We start from the raw sequence: 18,531 nt of genomic DNA, 5'->3' as shown, positions 1-18,531 counted from the left end.
CAAAACGGATGGGTAGTGCACTTCAGTTTTTGACCCGTTATGATGAAGGCGGCGAAGAATTTCTGACACAGATAGTCACAGGAGATGAAACTTGGGTTTCTTACGACACCCCTGAAAGTAAGCGGCAATCAATGGAATGGAGGCACACTTCATCCCCAGCAAAGGTTAAGCCGAAACAAATCTTGACACCTCGGAAAATGATGTGCACAGTGTTCTGGGACTGGAAAGGCATCTTACTCATTGATTTCTTACCGCGTGGTCAAACAATCAAAGCAGATGCTTACTGCGAGACACTTAGGAAATTGCGCCGCGCAATACAGAATAAGCGCCGAGGATTGCTGTCAAAAGGTGTTGTTTTTCTTCACGACAACGCACGACCACACACTGCAAATGTGACGAAAAACCTCCTACAGGGATTTGGCTGGGACGTGTTTGACCATCCTCCATACAGCCCTGACCTCGCTCCTAGCGACTTTCATCTGTTCTTACATCTCAAGTCTTTCCTTGGCGGTCAACACTTCAACAATGACGAAGAGCTGAAAGAAAATGTTTCCAACTGGTTGAAGACACAGGCGGCAAACTTCTATGAAGAAGGTATACAAAAACTTGTGCCACGCTATGACAAATGCCTGCAAAATTTCGGCAGTTATGTGGAAAAGTAGTTTAAGAGTTGTAGAATTTTGTGCAATAAATAATTTTTCTGTATCTGTTCTCAATTTAATTTTATTACCAAACGGAACTTACTTTCTGGACGTACCTCGTATATAGGTAAATTACCTAAACTATGTCAGTGTCGGATTTTTGACATTGAGATTCAGAAACTAAACACAGTGCTTTAAAAAACACTTTTTAATGGAAACTTAAAATGACTTTTAATGACGCTTAATTTTTCTATATACATTTTATAATCTTTGAAAAAAACTAAATTGCAAATTGATAAATGTAATCTAATTGTTTAAAAATAAAAAAAAAATAGTATTAACTTTAAACATTTACTGTGGCTGTCCTAATCAAACGATTTCAATTTTTCAAAAACCATTTGAAACGTTGAGCGGTATTTTCTATGTGAAAAAATGTTCAAGTATCTAGAAGCTTTATTTGAGTCTGTGCAACATTTTGAAAATTCGAATTTTTTTTTTTCAAAATTTTTTTCAAATTATAATTTTGTGAAAACTATAGAACCGATTTTAAAGAAATTTGGTGTGTTGTTTTATTATACTCTAAAGTTCTTTTTACCAAAATTAGAATGCTCTCGGAGCAATTAAAATTTTTAAAAATATTATCCAAAACCCTTGATTATTTTGCCTTTTTCTCTATTATTGCTATTTTACAACATCGGTAATAAATTTAAACATTTTTAACGTACAAAAGTGCAAAATTCAATACTAAAACTTTTTTCCTCTTCAATATTCTTGTAAAATGCATATGTTCCAAGATATAAGTAAAAAACTCAGATAAAATAGGTATTTTTTTTAATTTTTTAAACATTTTTGCAATTTTGAAAATGTTCCGGACCTCGCCCAGATCTAGGGATCTACATTTTTATTATGTAAGTTGTACTGAAGGTAATCCAGAAAAAATTTGCTGGTCCTCTCTCACATCCACCTCAAAACAGATCCGCTCTGGTCTATAAGGTTTTATGTTTAAATTGATAGTAATACATACAGGGTGTTTCTAAAATAGGGTTCCAAACTTGTGCTGCTTTTATAACTCATTAAAATAAGCCAAAAAGTTCATATTAACATGTGCCCTAAAACGCACCCTTAGGAAGTTATATGCTCTTAAAAGGGCTCAAACAAAACTGTTTTTTTCTGTTATTGACAAAACGGTCGCAAATAAATAGAATAAAATTTATGGGTCTTACATAACTTTTACGTTAAATAACATGGGCTACTCCGTTGTTCGACATGCAAATCATATGCGTCCTATTTAGGTTGGTGAAGGGAGTTTTCGGCCCGTAATTTTTTTATTTCAATTTTTTTTACAATTTTCTCTGCAGATTTATAAAATCTTAACAATTTTACGTAAAAATATTATCTTTGTCCAAATCGATATTTCCAATGGTTTTCGAGTAAATTGAGTTTGAAAATTACTCTGCTCTTTAAGTTATTAGGCCAAAAATCACAAAAATCTGTTTACCATGGCAAATAAAAGACTGACGTTGCCACAACGCTTAACAATTTAAGTTATTGATAAACTGTCAATTATTGAGCTTTGCAGTGGTTAATTAGTAAAAGTGGTGAGTGGAAAATTTAAGTATACAACATTATTGTAACTCATAAAATGGAGTCATATCCAAACACGGAAATGGCAGATATGCACTTTATGTACGGCCGTGCGGCTGGAAATGCATCAGAAGCGAGGCGTCTGTATGCGGCAGCATACCCGAATAGAAGACTTCCTTCTCGACAGGTATTTCAGAGGATCCATCAACGTTTAAGAGAAAATGGTTCGTTCCAACCAAGAGTAAATGATCGTGGCAGAGACAGATTTGTAAGAACACCGGTGATGGAAGAAAATGTATTGAGAGCTGTGCAGGACAATCCAAGGGTTAGTGTAAGAAGTGTCGCACGTATGCATAACATAAGTTTTTCCGTCGTTTGGCGAATTCTTTGCGAATAACTACTTCATCTTTTTCATATCCAGCGTGTTCAAGCTTTAAATTCGAATGACTACGAACCACGTCGGCAGTTCTGCCAATGGTTTTTGCGAAAATCGAGGCGGATTTCGAATTTTGCATCTCTTATTTTGTTTACGAATGAGGCAAGCTTCAGTAAAGATGGTTATGTCAATTTTCATAACGCTCATGAATGGGCTGATGAAAACCCACACAGCATATTTCAGTCCAGACATCAGATTCGGTTTTCCGTCAACGTTTGGGCAGGCATTTTAGGCGATCGGCTAATCGGACCGTTTGTGTTGCCTAATCGATTGAATAGTGAGGATTATTACAATTTTTTAGTTAACGACTTGCCAGGACTTTTGGAAGATGTCCCTTTAATAGAACGCCAAAGCATATCGTTATGCAGGACGGGGCCCTACCTCATTACCTACATAATGTAAGACAACACTTAAATGAGTTGTATGGAGAAAATTGGATAGGCCGAGGAGGTCCTGTTCCCTGGCCTCCACGTTCCCCTGACCTTAACCCCCTGGACTATTTTTTGTGGGGTCAACTTAAGGCAAAGGTTTATAAAATTCCACTTAAGACCATTCAGCAACTACGGGAGGAAATTGAAACCGCGTGCATGGAAATAAGGCAAACACCTAGAATTTTCCAAAGAGTTCGCAAATCATTGAAGCGTCGAGCTAGATTATGCATCGAAATGCAAGGTGGTCACTTCGAGCAGTTCTTGTAATTTAACGTATTATTACTAATTTTAATCTCATTATTTTCTATTTCATATTTAGCTATTGTCTGCAGTAGTAATTAGTTCTTTAATTAGTAAGTGTAACTCTAAATTTAAATAGTCTTAGTTTATGTCCTAAATTATTTATTAAATGATCGCATCCTTCAAAACTGCAATTTATTTAAATATGTTACTGAATTTTCAAACTCAATTTACTCGAAAACCATTGGAAATATCGATTTGGACAAAGATAATATTTTTACGTAAAATTGTTAAGATTTTATAAATCTGTAGAGAAAATTGTAAAAAAATTGAAATAAAAAAAATTAAGGGCTGAAAACCCCCTTCACCAACCTAAATGGGACACATATGATTTGTATGTCGTAAAACGGAGTAGCCCATATTATTTAACGTAAAAAGTTATGTAAGACCCATAAATTTTTTTCTATTTATTTGCGACCGTTTTGTCAATAACAGAAAAAAAAACAGTTTTGTTTGAGCCCTTTTAAGGGCATATAACTTCCTAAGGGTGCGTTTTAGGGCACATGTTAATAGGGACTTTTTGGCCTATTTTAATGAATTATAAACGCAGCAGAAGTTTGGAACCCTATTTTAGAAACACCCTGTATATGTATTCAATCTGATATCTGTTTCACTTTGTTGTGCAACGAACGCCTTTTCTTCCTAGAAAGCATCGTATTGTCTGTAGAAAATGCTCGAATTTGTACCGAATATCAGATTTCTCCGAAATTCCTCCTACGCAAAAACTGGCATATTTTCGAGGACTTTCTGAGAATCTCTGGAAATCTGTCTGGACGGCGTTCTAGCAGAAGTCGCAAATCAAAATATAACTAACAGGGACCGCCCACCGAGTGCAATTTAATGACGTGACACAGAAACAACGGGGTCGATCGAAGATTTCCCAGACGGAGGGGTGTTTTTGTTTTGGATTGATTTTCTGGCTGCAAGCTGTATAGGCCTGCGGTTCATCCCCGAATTCTTGACTAAACACAATGCCAAGGAGCCTAGGCTATGAATTTATTGCGCCTTAGCTTGAATGCATCTGGTTCGAACTAGGGTTACAAGTTTGCAATACGAAAACTTTCTAAATAGGGATGTACATATTTTTAATAAAATGGTGAAAAATCAAAAATTAACAAGGCACCCAACTAACACAAATGCTACTATTACATCGCTTAAAGTTATATAACTCTTTTTTAATAGCAACAAATGTATATTTTTAGATTTTTAATGCCTTAATAAGGTGTTAATTTGCTCCTATAGCAATTTTGGTATACAGTGTCCTCCTAAAGTCGTGCACAAATTCATTATTAGGTAAACAAAAGAAATTATTAAAAATTCCCGAAACAGGTCGATTTTTGAATTTAATTTACTATTTTTTCAAATAATAATTTAATATACAGGGTGACCTATGTTCGAGTAATGACGTCATCACAATTTTTTTTAAACGGAACACCCCACTTTTTTTCCAATTTTCGGATTGCCCTAACTGGGCTGATTCCAAAAATATACCACAAGTTGCTTTTAGTTGTTACAGGGAGGACAACAATACCCAAATTATTTACAAATACTAAATTTATTTACAAATAAATAAACGTACTAAAAATTGAATCAAATAACCAGAAACACCTAAATTAAATGTTCAAATTGTTGACCATTTACTGCCAAACAATGGGCCAGACGGGAAGTAAATTCTTGCTGTACATTCCCAATGATTTCAGGCGGGATCGCTCGAACTTCTTGCCGAATTCGTTGCCTTCTTGCCTTCAGATCGTTAATACTGTTTGGTTTATTGACGTATATTTTGCTTTTTACATAACCCCAAAGAAACAAGTCGAGCGGTTTTAAATCTGGTGATCTGGCGGGCCATTCCTTAGGTCCTCTTCTGTCAATCCACCGATGAGGAAACACGTCATCTAAATAGCGGCGAACAGCGCTGGCATAGTGCGGTGGTGCACCATCTTGCTGAAACCAAATGGTTTCATTGGGCAAATCTGGATCTTCTTCATTTGGAAATAGAACACTCAAGGAAAGAACTAAATGGAACTGAAGAAATTCCAAATATCTTGTACCATCTAAATTTCCTTCAAAGAAATACGGCCCCAAAATTCGATTACGTACAATTCCGGCCCAAACATTGACCTTTTGGGGATACTGGGTGTGTGCTTCCATCATCCAATGTGGATTGCGATCTGACCAGTACCGACCATTCTGTTTATTGACGGTGCCATTCAAATAAAAAGACGCCTCGTCGGAGAAAATTATGCGTTTCACAAAATCCGGATCTGCCTGACATTCTTCCATCATCATTTCGCAAAATTCTGTGCGTCTGTCGAAATCATCGTCACATAATTCTTGTACTAAATGGACTTTGTAGGAATGATACTTGTTTCTGTGAAGAAGTCTACTCAATGTACTTTCACTCATTCCTAAATTATCTGCTACGACTCTCAGACTGGATTGCGGGTTTTCATGAATGGTCAAAAGGGCTTGTAACTGCACTTCTTCATCTACAGTCGGTCGCCAGATCTGGGCATATCTTTAACATGACCATGATTTCGAAACTTTGCTTCAGTTCGGCTAACCGTGGATCGATTTATTGGTGGACGATTGGGATGAATTTCATTAAACAAAACACAAACTGCCTCATGAGTTCGAATTCTATCACCATATCCGATCATCATAAGAATTTCAATCCGTTCGGTTTCACTTAGAATCATGTTTTTTAATTAATTAAAAAATACTCAATATTTTAAGGAAGAATCATTCTAAATGGATTTACTTGTACAATCTTAACAAACTATTTAAAAATGATGCAAGAAATACACGAGCACGTTCTATCAGGCAGATAAAATTAAAAAAGCATCAAAGAAATTATAGCAAAAAATAATGACATTTTAAAATGATATGTGGTGATTTGATTCAATTTTTAGTACGTTTATTTATTTGTAAATAAATTTAGCATTTGTAAATAATTTGGGTATTGTTGTCCTCCCTGTAACAATTAGAAGCAACTTGTGTTATATTTTTGAAATCAACTCGGTTAGGGCAATCCGAAAATTGGAAAAAAGTGGGGTGTTCCGTTTAAAAAAAATTGTGATGACGTCATTACTCGAACATAGGTCACCCTGTATATTAAATTATTATTTGAAAAAATAGTAAATTAAATTCAAAAATCGACCTGTTTCGGGAATTTTTAATAATTTCTTTTGTTTACCTAATAATGAATTTGTGCACGACTTTAGGGGGACACTGTATAAAAAAGCCGTTAGAATATTCGAATAATAAAATACAACAATTTTATAAAGGCTTTCTTAGAGTCTTATAAACGTGGTAAATGAAACTTCTATAAAAGTTTAAAGTGTAATATAGCTGCTTCCTTGTTTTTTATAATCTTATAAGCACTTTTATACAGTATATTGATTGCACTATTACTGTTGTATAAGATTATCATTTAAATATACTACATATATGACTAAATTATAAATAATTTTAGCTTTTTAAGTTAAACAATATCACAACAAGCTTTAAAAAAGATCCTTTAAAAGGGTTATATTACAGCTGTAAGCAGAATAGTTTATTGTACTTATAATACTACTATATAGTAAAGCTTTCGAAGGCATATAAATATAAATGAAGATATTTTCCGTAACCTAAAAAAATCTGGGAATTAGAAAGTTTTAGTGTTAATGCACTATTACAACAATTATGGCGATAAAACTGCATGTTGTTTTTTAAAATTTAAATACCTGCTATACGTTATGGCCTAGGACATTATTAGTTACCCTTCAGGAAGACACTGGAGTTGTTAATTTTAATTATATTATTACGTTCAAATAAGCCCTTTATTAGAGTTTGTTTATACGATACTTTGCTTTTATAGTTACTGCAAAATTATTATGTGCTGCAAACAACAACACTAAAATTACTCTAATACTGTTTACTGGTTATAATTTCATTAATTATTGATACAATTAATACTAACTGATAATGATTTGCTCTTTAGACATCCATTCACGTCTCTTCTAGAATGTATTCGTTGTTTGTGACCAATAAGCGGCTGATTTGCCCATATGATTATCAAATTTTTGACTTTGTGGCAGTACTCCGTATATTTGCCTCTTCTAAACTCTACTAGCAGTGCTATTAGTTAAAAGTGTTTTATCATTCAAAATCTTCAGAGCTTCTTTCAGAACGTTTTAAAATACAAGCAAGCACTTACTAGCCATACCATCTTACTTATACATACTACTTTACTATCTGTTCTATTGACAACATTGGAATTGTAGCAGGAAGCAGAATGTTTAAACTGACAGTAGACAGCAAATTACTCTACAAAATACTATATAAAATATTTAAAATTTTAATTATTTTATAACGGATTTATAGTCACTGTGGTAGAAGCTTCCTCCTAGCAGCCATATTTTTCAAACGTGCTTAGGACAAGATGTCAGCCATATTGTACACCAGAATTACGTCAAAAAGAAATTCAACTTTATAACATATGTATCATGAAATAATTAGTTTAATGCATGTTTATTGAATTATATTTAATAACTTGTTATGTACATATTCTTTATTTTTTTATTGAATCGAAAATTGTGACATCATTTTTCAAAAATTATTACAGACGATTGCTAAATCTGCTTAATTTTAAAGGCGCTTACTTTTTTAAAGGTATCATGATATATTTCATCAATAAAATTTTCGTTGTAAGTAGTTTATTTATTTTCTAGATAGCTACATATTTAATTTGATTGTGTATATCGGTAAACATTAACTCTTGATTACCTATCTTATATTTATTAGCTTTTAGTTTTATTATTAATAAAACGATTTAGTATAGAAATACATAATTATAATGCTAAAAAGTTTTGTTGTACTGTATATTGGAAACATTAATACAACATTCATCCCGTTCAAGTTGGGAAAAAAATAGCTTTTATAAAACATGTATAAACCTTTTCTTTGGAGACAATTATATCAGCAAATTGGTTTTATAAGACAATGTTTTCTGTATAAAGGTTTTATAGTCTATTTTACAAATGCTGTAAGAATGCAACGACAGAACACTAATTAGTGGAATAAATATTATATGTACAGCTTTTACAAGATGGTTTTATAAGCAGCTGCGCCTATTTTGGATTTATAAATGCGTGTTTAATGGTGAATAACTGTTCTCAACATCTTTTAATAAAGCTTTTACCTGCGGGAGAGTGGTTACATAGATATTCTTAAAGCTATTATAAACTTATTTGTGCTACTTGGGCAGTTCCTTGTCTAATCGTAATAATAAAATGAAATTGTTAATTAAAAAAAATTTAATTACTAATAAACTTGTGAGGCATTTTAATTACTATTGGGCAATAAGTATGTGTCAATGTGTACAAGGTGATTCACGCGAAACTACTTGTCCCAATGGGGTAGCTTCCATCAGTCGCAGAGAGAATAGAAATGTTCATTTCTTTAAAATATTTTTGTCGAATGGATTAATTGATTTAATTTTTTTATTGTACTTGTAAAAGTAATTTATACGCCTAAAATGCCAATTAAAATCATATTATTTGGATTTTGATAATTAGAAACCTAATTCTCATTGTATATTGTATACTATAGGTCTAACGATATTTGCAAAATAACTTCTCTAATTTACAAACTTAATACTGGAGTTTCTAATCATAATTTTATGCGTTTGTAAATATGTATTATTATGTATTATTTTATTAAAATACAGGGTGGCCAAATGAAAACCAAACAGAGCCATTTTCAGGAACTGCGTCAAGATTGTAGAAAAACGCTCAGACCCGTCGATTTCAAATTAAAGGGGGACATTTTTTGCTGGTATTTTTGACTCCGCCACTTTCACCCCCAAGCAAGAGTAAGCATCACCCCAAAATATTTAAATGGCATTGGGGGTTGAGTAATATTTCTTTTGAAAGCTCTTGCAATTCTCTTTACAACAGACTTTAAATTTTATAATTCCGCCCAATTTTGAGAATTTTGATTTTAAACTTATGTACAATCAATTAGTAACGGTAAAAATATCAATCATTCGAGTTAAGTACGCCAATGGTATAAATTTAGTATTTCTTGCGTTACATTGGTTTTTGGCGATTTGTTATCACTTTCGTAAAAAAAAACAATTGTAAAAAACAGAAATGAATGCTATACACACACAATGAACGTAAAATTAGTGGATTCCAAATTATTTTCTAGTATTATTTGGAAGCGTTGGTTGGTAGTTTATTTAATTGTGTTTTTGAAAATTAAACACTATGGTTTATTCCATTGCGGAAAGGGTAGATATCATTTCGCTTTACTTTATGAACAATAAATGTGCGAATAGAACAGCTCAGCTATTTAATGAACAACATCAAGATCGACATGTCAGGAGGAAGTATGTTCTAGAGTTAGTAAAAAAATTTCAAGAGACAGGGAACGTAGCCAATAAAAAACGAGAAATTGAAAAACCTATAGTTAATGAAGCTAGTGAAGTTGCAGTTTTGGGACAAGTTCATCTTGATCCTACATTAAGTACGAGGCAGCTGGCATCTGTGTCTGGGATCAATCGAACTAGCATACAAACCATTTTGAAGAAGAATAAATTCCATCCATACAAAATACATTTAGTCCAGGAACTTCATGAGGATGATTATGACCGCCGTTTGCAATTTTGCGAAATAATGAGTGAGCGAGCAGGGAACGATCCACAGTTCCTTTTTAACATCTGTTTTTCTGATGAATGCAGTTTTTTCTTGAACGGGACGGTAAATCGTCACAATTGCCGCTATTGGTCCGATTCAAACCCAAGAGTTTTTCACGAGGTGCATACACAGCAACCGGAAAAATTAAATGTATGGGCTGGAATTTTCGGTGACCGGCTGGTGGGTCCTTTTTTTCTACCTGGTAATTTGACTGGCCAAATGTATTTGCAATTACTGGAAGACGCTATTGACCCTGCCTTGACTGATATTATTGAAAATGTTCCAGAGTATGATGAAGATCATTTGATTTTTCAACAGGACGGTGCTCCTCCGCATTATGCGTTAATTGTCCGTCAGTATTTGGACCAACGTTTTCTACGGAATTGGATTGGGAGAAGAGGCAGCATTGAGTGGCCTCCACGATCACCGGATTTATCGCCCCTTGATTTCTTTTTGTGGGGATACCTAAAAAGTAAAATCTATAAAACACAGCCAGCGTCGCTGGAAGATTTGCGTCAAAGAATCGTCGACGAATGCCGTCGAATCACTCCGGAAATGCTTCGGAATGTGCGCGAACGTTTCGAACAAAATCTTTATTCTTGTATGGAAGCGGGCGGTCATCAGTTTGAACATTTAATCAACTAAGTAGTAAGTAAGCAAATAAACATTATTTAAATTTTAAAATGTAAATTTTTTTCAAAGTATTGGGCGGAATTATAAAATTTAAACTCTGTTGTAAAGAGAATTGTAAGAGCTTTCAAACGAAATATTACTCAACCCTCAATGCTATTTAAATATTTTGGGGTGATGCTTACCCTCGCTTGGGGGTGAAAGTGGCGAAGTCAAAAATACCAGCAAAGAATGTCCCCCTTTAATCCAAAATCGACGGGTCGGAGCGTTTTTCTACAATCTTGACGCAGTTCCCGAAAATGGCTCTGTTTCGTTTTCATTTGGCCACCCTGTATATTCTAGCTATTAACCTTCTTTATGTGTCTGCCAGTGTATTGCTCATAAAATTTTAAAAAAAATTACTACATTTGGCGCTGGATTTTCTGAATGACTGAAATAATTGTTTTTTATTTTATATAAAAACCAGTTGAGCTCCTCGTCAAGCAGAATTTTTTCTAAGCAAATTGTAGATGGCGCTTAAGTGAAAAGAAATTATTTTTTGCAGAACTTTGCAAAGTGCAATTTTTCCGCTACACTCTTTAATTTTTTGCCATACTGCGTCTTATAAATGTATTTCGAAGATTGAATTATTGTGAAGACTGAAATATGAATTGTATTACTGTTTCAAACAATAAAACTTGTGCTGAAACGTTTCGAGTAGATTCAAATTCTGTATAAAATTTTTCATGATTGGTGAGTATACAAATGAAACAATAATAGAAATGACGTGGTTCATTAAAACTTAGTTATTTTCATTAAAAATGTATTTCAATTTAATAAACTGGATCATCAAAATAAATCTTCTCGAAACATTTTATTGAAATTTTTTTGTTTACAACAAGTAATTTAATTCATTTTTGAACCTTAAACGTTATTATACACTATTGTAGTGAAAAAACAGTTTTCCAATGACCCTGTATAAGAAAAATTTTTTCAACGCCATCTAGAACTTATTGCCCTTGAAATCTTACTTATTGTCTTAATCATCTCGAAGCTCCCTCAACTGGTTTTTGCACCTTCAAAATATATTTTTCTATTATCAAGTTCTCAGACTAATAAGTTTTTTATATGGTAGATTTGCTTGCTTTATTTTATTTTTTATCTCACTTTTATATACAGCGTGGTAAAAAAGTTCTGCTTAAAATTCATATTTTCGTTAAACAATTTTTTTTTCGAAGAACGGTGAGACCCGTCAATTTTTATTTGATCCAGGGCACCTTGTTATGTGGAAATTTTTTTTTCGATAATCTACTTACGGCAGCGATGACATAATTTTTTTTTTTAATGAGAACGCATATTTTTTTCGTTCGAAATTGATGACAGTGATAATTATCTAAACAACGGTGTGAAAATTTCGATGTCTTACATAACAATTTTTTTTAGAAAAATGCACCTTAAGTGATAATTTTCTACTTACACTATTAATGGCTCCGAAAAGGACAAAGTTGACAAAATTACATTTCAAACGAGTAAAATTACACTAATGTTTGTGTAAGTCTAGCGAAATTGTTCGAATTGCCCACCCTGTACCATTTGGCATTGTCCTAAGCGTGTGTAAACGCCGTCTACACTTCGTTCAAGCATTCCCGGGTCGATTTGATTTATTTCAAAACGAATACGGTTTTTAAGTTCTTCCAAATCACCTGGTCTGTTTGTGTACACACGCGATTTCAAATAGCCCCACAAAAAAAAGTCTAGAGGTGTTAAATCAGGCGAACGCGGAGGCCACTCGATTGTTCCGCGTCGCCCGATCCACCGGCCAGTAAACGTGTTATTCAAGTACTCCCGTACTTGCACTCCATAATGGGGCGGTGCACCATCCTGCTGAAACCAAATTCTTTCCTCAGGAATATCAGGATCCTCGTTGTTCGGGAATAACTCTGCTAAGCTTGGGACCAAATCGAACCGCAGGAAATCCAAATAGCGAGCAGCAGTTAAATTTTCCTCGAAAAAATACGGGCCTAAAATACGACGCCCTATTATTCCCGCCCAAACGTTCACCTTTCGGGGGTGCTGATGATCTACTTCTTGCACCCAGTGCGGGTTTTCCTGAGACCAATACCGGCAGTTATGTCGATGCACCGATCCATTAAGATAAAAAGTAGCCTCGTCAGAAAAAATTATGTTCTTGAGGAAGTCGGGGTCTCCGTTACATCGATGCATTAAATCTTCACAAAAGTGGAGACGGCGGTCTGGGTCGTCCTCAGTCAATGCATGTATCAAGTGACCCTTATAGGGGTGAAATTTCTCTTTTTTGAGAAAGTTCACCACAGTTACATGTGAAATATCATTGTTCAATGCAATCGACCTTGTACTAGAATGAGGGTTGTCCTGGAGCTCCACCAGGATATTCAATCTAGTTTCATCATCTACTCTAGGACGACCCGCACGAGGAGCATCTTTCACACTACCAGTTTCCTCAAACCTTGCCAGTACCCTACTAACCGTAGATTGCGTAATTGGTGGTCTGTCAGGGTACGTTGCATTAAATAATTGGCAAGCTTCTTGATGGGTTCGTAACTTATCGCCGAAACCAATCATCCTCAAAATATCAATTCTTTCGCGTTCACTAAGTTTTGCCATTTCGAATTAAACGATTTCACCAAAGAATGTTAAATCGGTACTGATTTTTAGTCTTCAATATTTCAGGTAATCTACTCCTTTCAAGTAAACATTTCTTTGGATTTTTTTTTTTTGAGGAATTTATCGGCAAACTCGAAGACAAAAAGTCGACCTTAATTTGCTACATACTATTTGGATTTTGTGCGGTTGAACTTGGTTCTAAATTTTGCAGTTTAATCAGGATCCTGACAATATCTGATGAATAATTCCGCAAATATTACATAACACCAGTTGCAACTTAAGTTATCTGAAATGCTTTCTGCCGAATATTTTTTTTTCTAAGGCATTTCATCCGTAAACAGCAAATTATTGCATTCAAGAACTTAAGGTGCATTTTTGTAAAAAATAATTGTTATGTAAGACATCGAAATTGTCACACCGTTGTTTAGATAATTATCACTGTCATCAATTTCGAACGAAAAAAATATGCGTTATCATTTAAAAAAAAATTATGTCATCGCTGCCGTAAGTAGATTATCGAATTTCCACATAATAAGGTGCCCTGGATCAAATAAAAATCGACGGGTCTTACCGTTTTTCGAAAAAAAAATAGTTTAATGAAAATATGAATTTTATGCAGAACTTTTTTACCACGCTGTATATGGACGTTTAAAAAAATATGTAATATAGAATAATAAATCCAACATGGTGTCATCTACAAATTCATGTACACGATAGGCGTTTTTGAAAATTCAGGTTGGGTTATCAGATAACCTGTATCTTTGTCACTCTTATGTTTTGGAGAGAGAGGATACTAGATCACTACGAGTTAATTTTCGTAAACTTCTTTAATCTATTAATTAAAATCTTAAAATCCCCTTACTCTGTGCATGTCAACCTTGTGATAACCGTGTTTACTTGATTTTTTCAACTTTTCAGTTTTGTAACAGTGTTAAATATCCTAATATCATAATGTCTAAAAGACCTAAACGGTTATTACGAGTATATTTTCCGTGCATATGAAGCTTACTTAGTACATACAAAGTTTCCATTTTGTCTAAATTTAAGAATATCCTTTTATATTGTTTTTTATAAGTTTTAAGTACAATAATATATTATACAAAACAGGTTTTGATTGATTGTCCTTAGATATTTCTAAATTCTTGTAAAAGTTCTTTCTTATATCATCTATGTAAATGGGACACAAGAGTCAGACTCGGTCTGTATATCAGATTTTCAACTAAGACAAGCTCATTGCAGGTTGTTTAAATTATATGACGTCATACTAAAAGAGTCTAATATACATAGGTATCTGAGTGCATTTCCTTTGCTTTTATAATTAGTCATGTCCTGTGAGTTTGAGGATATTTTTTTAATTCTTATTTCTTATATGCAGTTAATAGGCTATTGAATAGAGGATTTTAAAATTAACTATGTCGTTCAAGATATTTTATAACATGAATCGTTCAAATGGTTCAAATTTAGATGAAAAACCCGCGGAGTGCTATTAAATTAGATGGTGGAAATTGGAGATAGGGGTGAAAATGCACCCTTTTCAGTTGTAGCTCGAAAACGAAGCAAAATTTCGCTATAGTTCATGGGAAAAATTATTTAGAGAATTGAATTTCCTAATAGCTTACTTGAAAAATTTAAAAGGAAATTTCTATGCAAAAAATCGTTAATAAACAATTCGAAAAAAAGCAAAAAATTTGATTTTCTTATTTTTTTTATTTTTTCTCCAGTTTTTTTTTTTGAGTAACGATAGGTATAGGCAGTGCTTCATAGAAAAAAAATGTAGATAAAATTTCCTTCAAAGCGAGGTTGAAAAGTATTTTTGGATGAAAATTGACTGATATATGGCCGCTCAAACTTTTCGATTTTCGTCGCGTTTACCCTTATATGTTATAATTCTAATTTTTTTGCAAAAAAAGGAAGGAAATAAGACGTTCAAGGATTTTCATCACATGACTTGTTCGAAGGGTCATTAAAACTGAAAAAACAGCGGGGTGCCATTAAATTAGAGAGTTGAAATTGAATATTGAAGAAGTTTTTTAAATATAGCACGAACACGAAGCAAAATTTCGGTATAGTTCATAGGAAAAATTTTGTAGAGAATTGAATTTCTCATTGAAATGGCTTATTTAAAAAATGTAAATGGAAAATTTTATGCAAAAACTCGTTAATAAACAATTTTAAAGGAAGCAAAAAATAAGATTTTTTGATTTTTTTCTTTTTTAATAAAATAATTCAGTAAAAACTTGAGAATTTAAGTACAATTAAGTTTATTAATAATGTATACAGGGTAGCCCATCGAAAACGTACCGCAAGGCATTACAGGGTAGTAATGAACTTTTCGGCAAAATCCAAAAACAGGTAAAGTTTGCTTCTGAGGGGGACAACTTTGGCGCAAAAAGCATAGCAAAATCTTCAACCCCCTAAGTGGGGGTGCCATCACCCAATTTTTTTTTAAATGGGAATGGGGTCAAGTGGGGGGTCATTAGAAAGGGCTTTTAATTCTCTATACATCGATTCTTACTTTTTGAAAATCGATCCATTATTTTAGAAAATATGCAGCTTTGAAAATACGAACAATATTTTTGACGAGAAATGCGAAAATCGATTTAATTTTACTTCAAAACTTACGGTATTAGCTTGGTAAATTCCTTCAAAAGAATTCGCTGTTTTTTTTTCTGATTTGCGAATTCTTTAGCCTGATTTTGGTGAGCAAAAAATTGTCCGCTTTTTGTTTCGTATTTAGATAGGCCACAAGAAGTTGCTAGATAACTGTCTTGTGACTTGTAGTTGAAGAGTACCAATACTGCCGAGTCTTTTAAATTGATTAATTATGGTGTACTCAATTCCAGAAAGAGTAGAAATTATTGAGCTTTTTTTCAAAAACAATGAATGCGGAAATCGGGTCGCCGAACTGTTCAACCAACGGCATCCTGAGAAACATGCGTCTGGAAAAATTGTTCGCGAATTGGTGGCCAAATTTCGCGAAACTGGCTCCGTTCATAACAAAAAGAGGCAGGTTGAAAATCCGGTACTAAATGAACCTACGGAAATAGCGGTATTGGGGCAAGTGGCAATGGATAGTACGCTGAGTACAATGCAATTGGCTACTGCGACAGGAGTGAGTCGTACAAGTGTCCAACGAATATTAAAAAAATACAAATTCCATCCTTATAAGATTCGGCTAGTGCAAGAGCTAAATGAAGACGATTTTGATCGTCGTTTGCAATTTTGCGAAATAATGACTGAACGAGCGATAAACGATAATTTCCTCTTTAATGTGTGTTTTTCGGACGAGTGTACGTTCTTCTTGAATGGTTTAGTGAATCGCCATAATTGTCGTTACTGGGCTGATACCAATCCAAGGATTTTCCATGAGACACACTCCCAACACCCCCAGAAGTTGAATGTATGGGCAGGTATTTTTGGAAATTCCATTGTAGGTCCTTTTTTCCTTCCTGGAAATTTGACAGGCGATATGTACTTGGATTTACTACAAAATGTCATCGACCCAGCTCTAACAAATATCATAGAGGACGACCCTGCTTACAATGAACACGAACTGATTTTCCAGCAAGACGGAGCTCCTCCACATTACTCGCTCAATGTGCGCAATTACCTAAATGAGACGTTTCCAGGACGCTGGATAGGACGAAGAGGTGCAATTGAGTGGCCCCCTCGGTCACCCGACTTAAATCCTTTAGATTTCTTTCTCTGGGGGCACATTAAAAGCAAAGTTTACAGCACTCCACCTGATACCTTGGAAGATCTGCGAGGACGAATCATTAATGTATGTCGCGAAGTAACACCGCAAGTGCTCCAGAATGTTCGACAACGGTTTGAAGACAACCTGTATCATTGTATGCAAGTTGGCGGACAACATTTTCAGCATTTACTTGACTAATACCGTAAGTTTTGAAGTAAAATTAAATCGATTTTCGCATTTCTCGTCAAAAATATTGTTCGTATTTTCAAAGCTGCATATTTTCTAAAATAATGAATCGATTTTCAAAAAGTAAGAATCGATGTATAGAGAATTAAAAGCCCTTTCTAATGACCCCCCACTTGACCCCCATTCCCATTTGAAAAAATTTAGGGGATAGCACCCCCACTTAGGGGGTTGAAGATTTTGGTATGCTTTTTGAGCCAAAAGTTGTCCCCCTCAGAAACAAATTTGACCTGTTTTTGGATTTTGCCGAAAAGTTCTTTACTACCCTGTAATGCCTTGCGGTACGATTTCGATGGGCTACCCTGTTTACATTGTGTACATGAATGGAGTTAACAAGAGGAGAAACTCTTTTGTATTTGACTTTATCAAAAAATGTCACTCTTTATAAAAAGTTCTGCCCCTCGATAAAATGAGACTGTCATACAAACATCTTAGATTAGATATACAGTGTGCTCATAAATTAAAAAAAAAACACGAAAATACTCGAGATTACATTATTTATTATTTTACACAACATTTTTATAAAACAAATCTGTTTATAACCGCAAATAATGTCCTAATACAGATTTTAAAATCAAAATTTCAATTTTTGGGGTGGGAAGTAGCTATACATATATAGTAGTCAGAATTTTTTTTCTAAGCATTGCCTGTACTTATCGTTACTCAATAAAAAAGGAACTAGAGGCAAAAAAGTAAAAAAAAAGAAAATATTTTTTGCTTTTTTTTAATTATTTATTAATGATTTTTTGCAAAAAATGTTCCTTTTAAATTTTTTAAATAAGCCGTTTGCTGGGAAATTCAATTCTTTAAATAATTTTTCCTATGAACTATAGCGAAATTTTGCTTCGTTTTCAAGCTACAATTAAAAAACTGAAAGGGGTGCATTTTCCCCCTATCTCCAATTTCCACCCTCTAATTTAACAGCTCTCCGCGGCTTTTTCATCTAAAATGACCCCCAATAAAATTGCTTGGACGTCATAGTTCCTTTTAACCCTGTTTTTTTGGTTATATTCAATAGCCTATAAAATAAACTCAATCAGTGGCATAATATCTTTTTTTATTTATCATGCTTCATTGGAAGCCTCAAACTTATATTACCTACATTAGAGAATTGAAGACATTTTTACTTGCAGCTCGAGAACCAATAACTTTCCTTGCATTTATAGGTAACTTTGTTAAATCTTATTATGTTGGTAAGTTGGTAGTGCCAACAACGGCCAATGATACTGACTAATAGCTTAAATGAAAATCTAAGTACGCTGGA

The sequence above is a fragment of the Anoplophora glabripennis genome, unplaced genomic scaffold, assembly GCF_000390285.2.
Source record: "Anoplophora glabripennis isolate ALB-LARVAE unplaced genomic scaffold, Agla_2.0 scaffold167, whole genome shotgun sequence".
In the NCBI taxonomy this organism is placed as follows: domain Eukaryota; kingdom Metazoa; phylum Arthropoda; class Insecta; order Coleoptera; family Cerambycidae; genus Anoplophora; species Anoplophora glabripennis.
Note: the sequence above shows the minus strand (reverse complement) of the source record.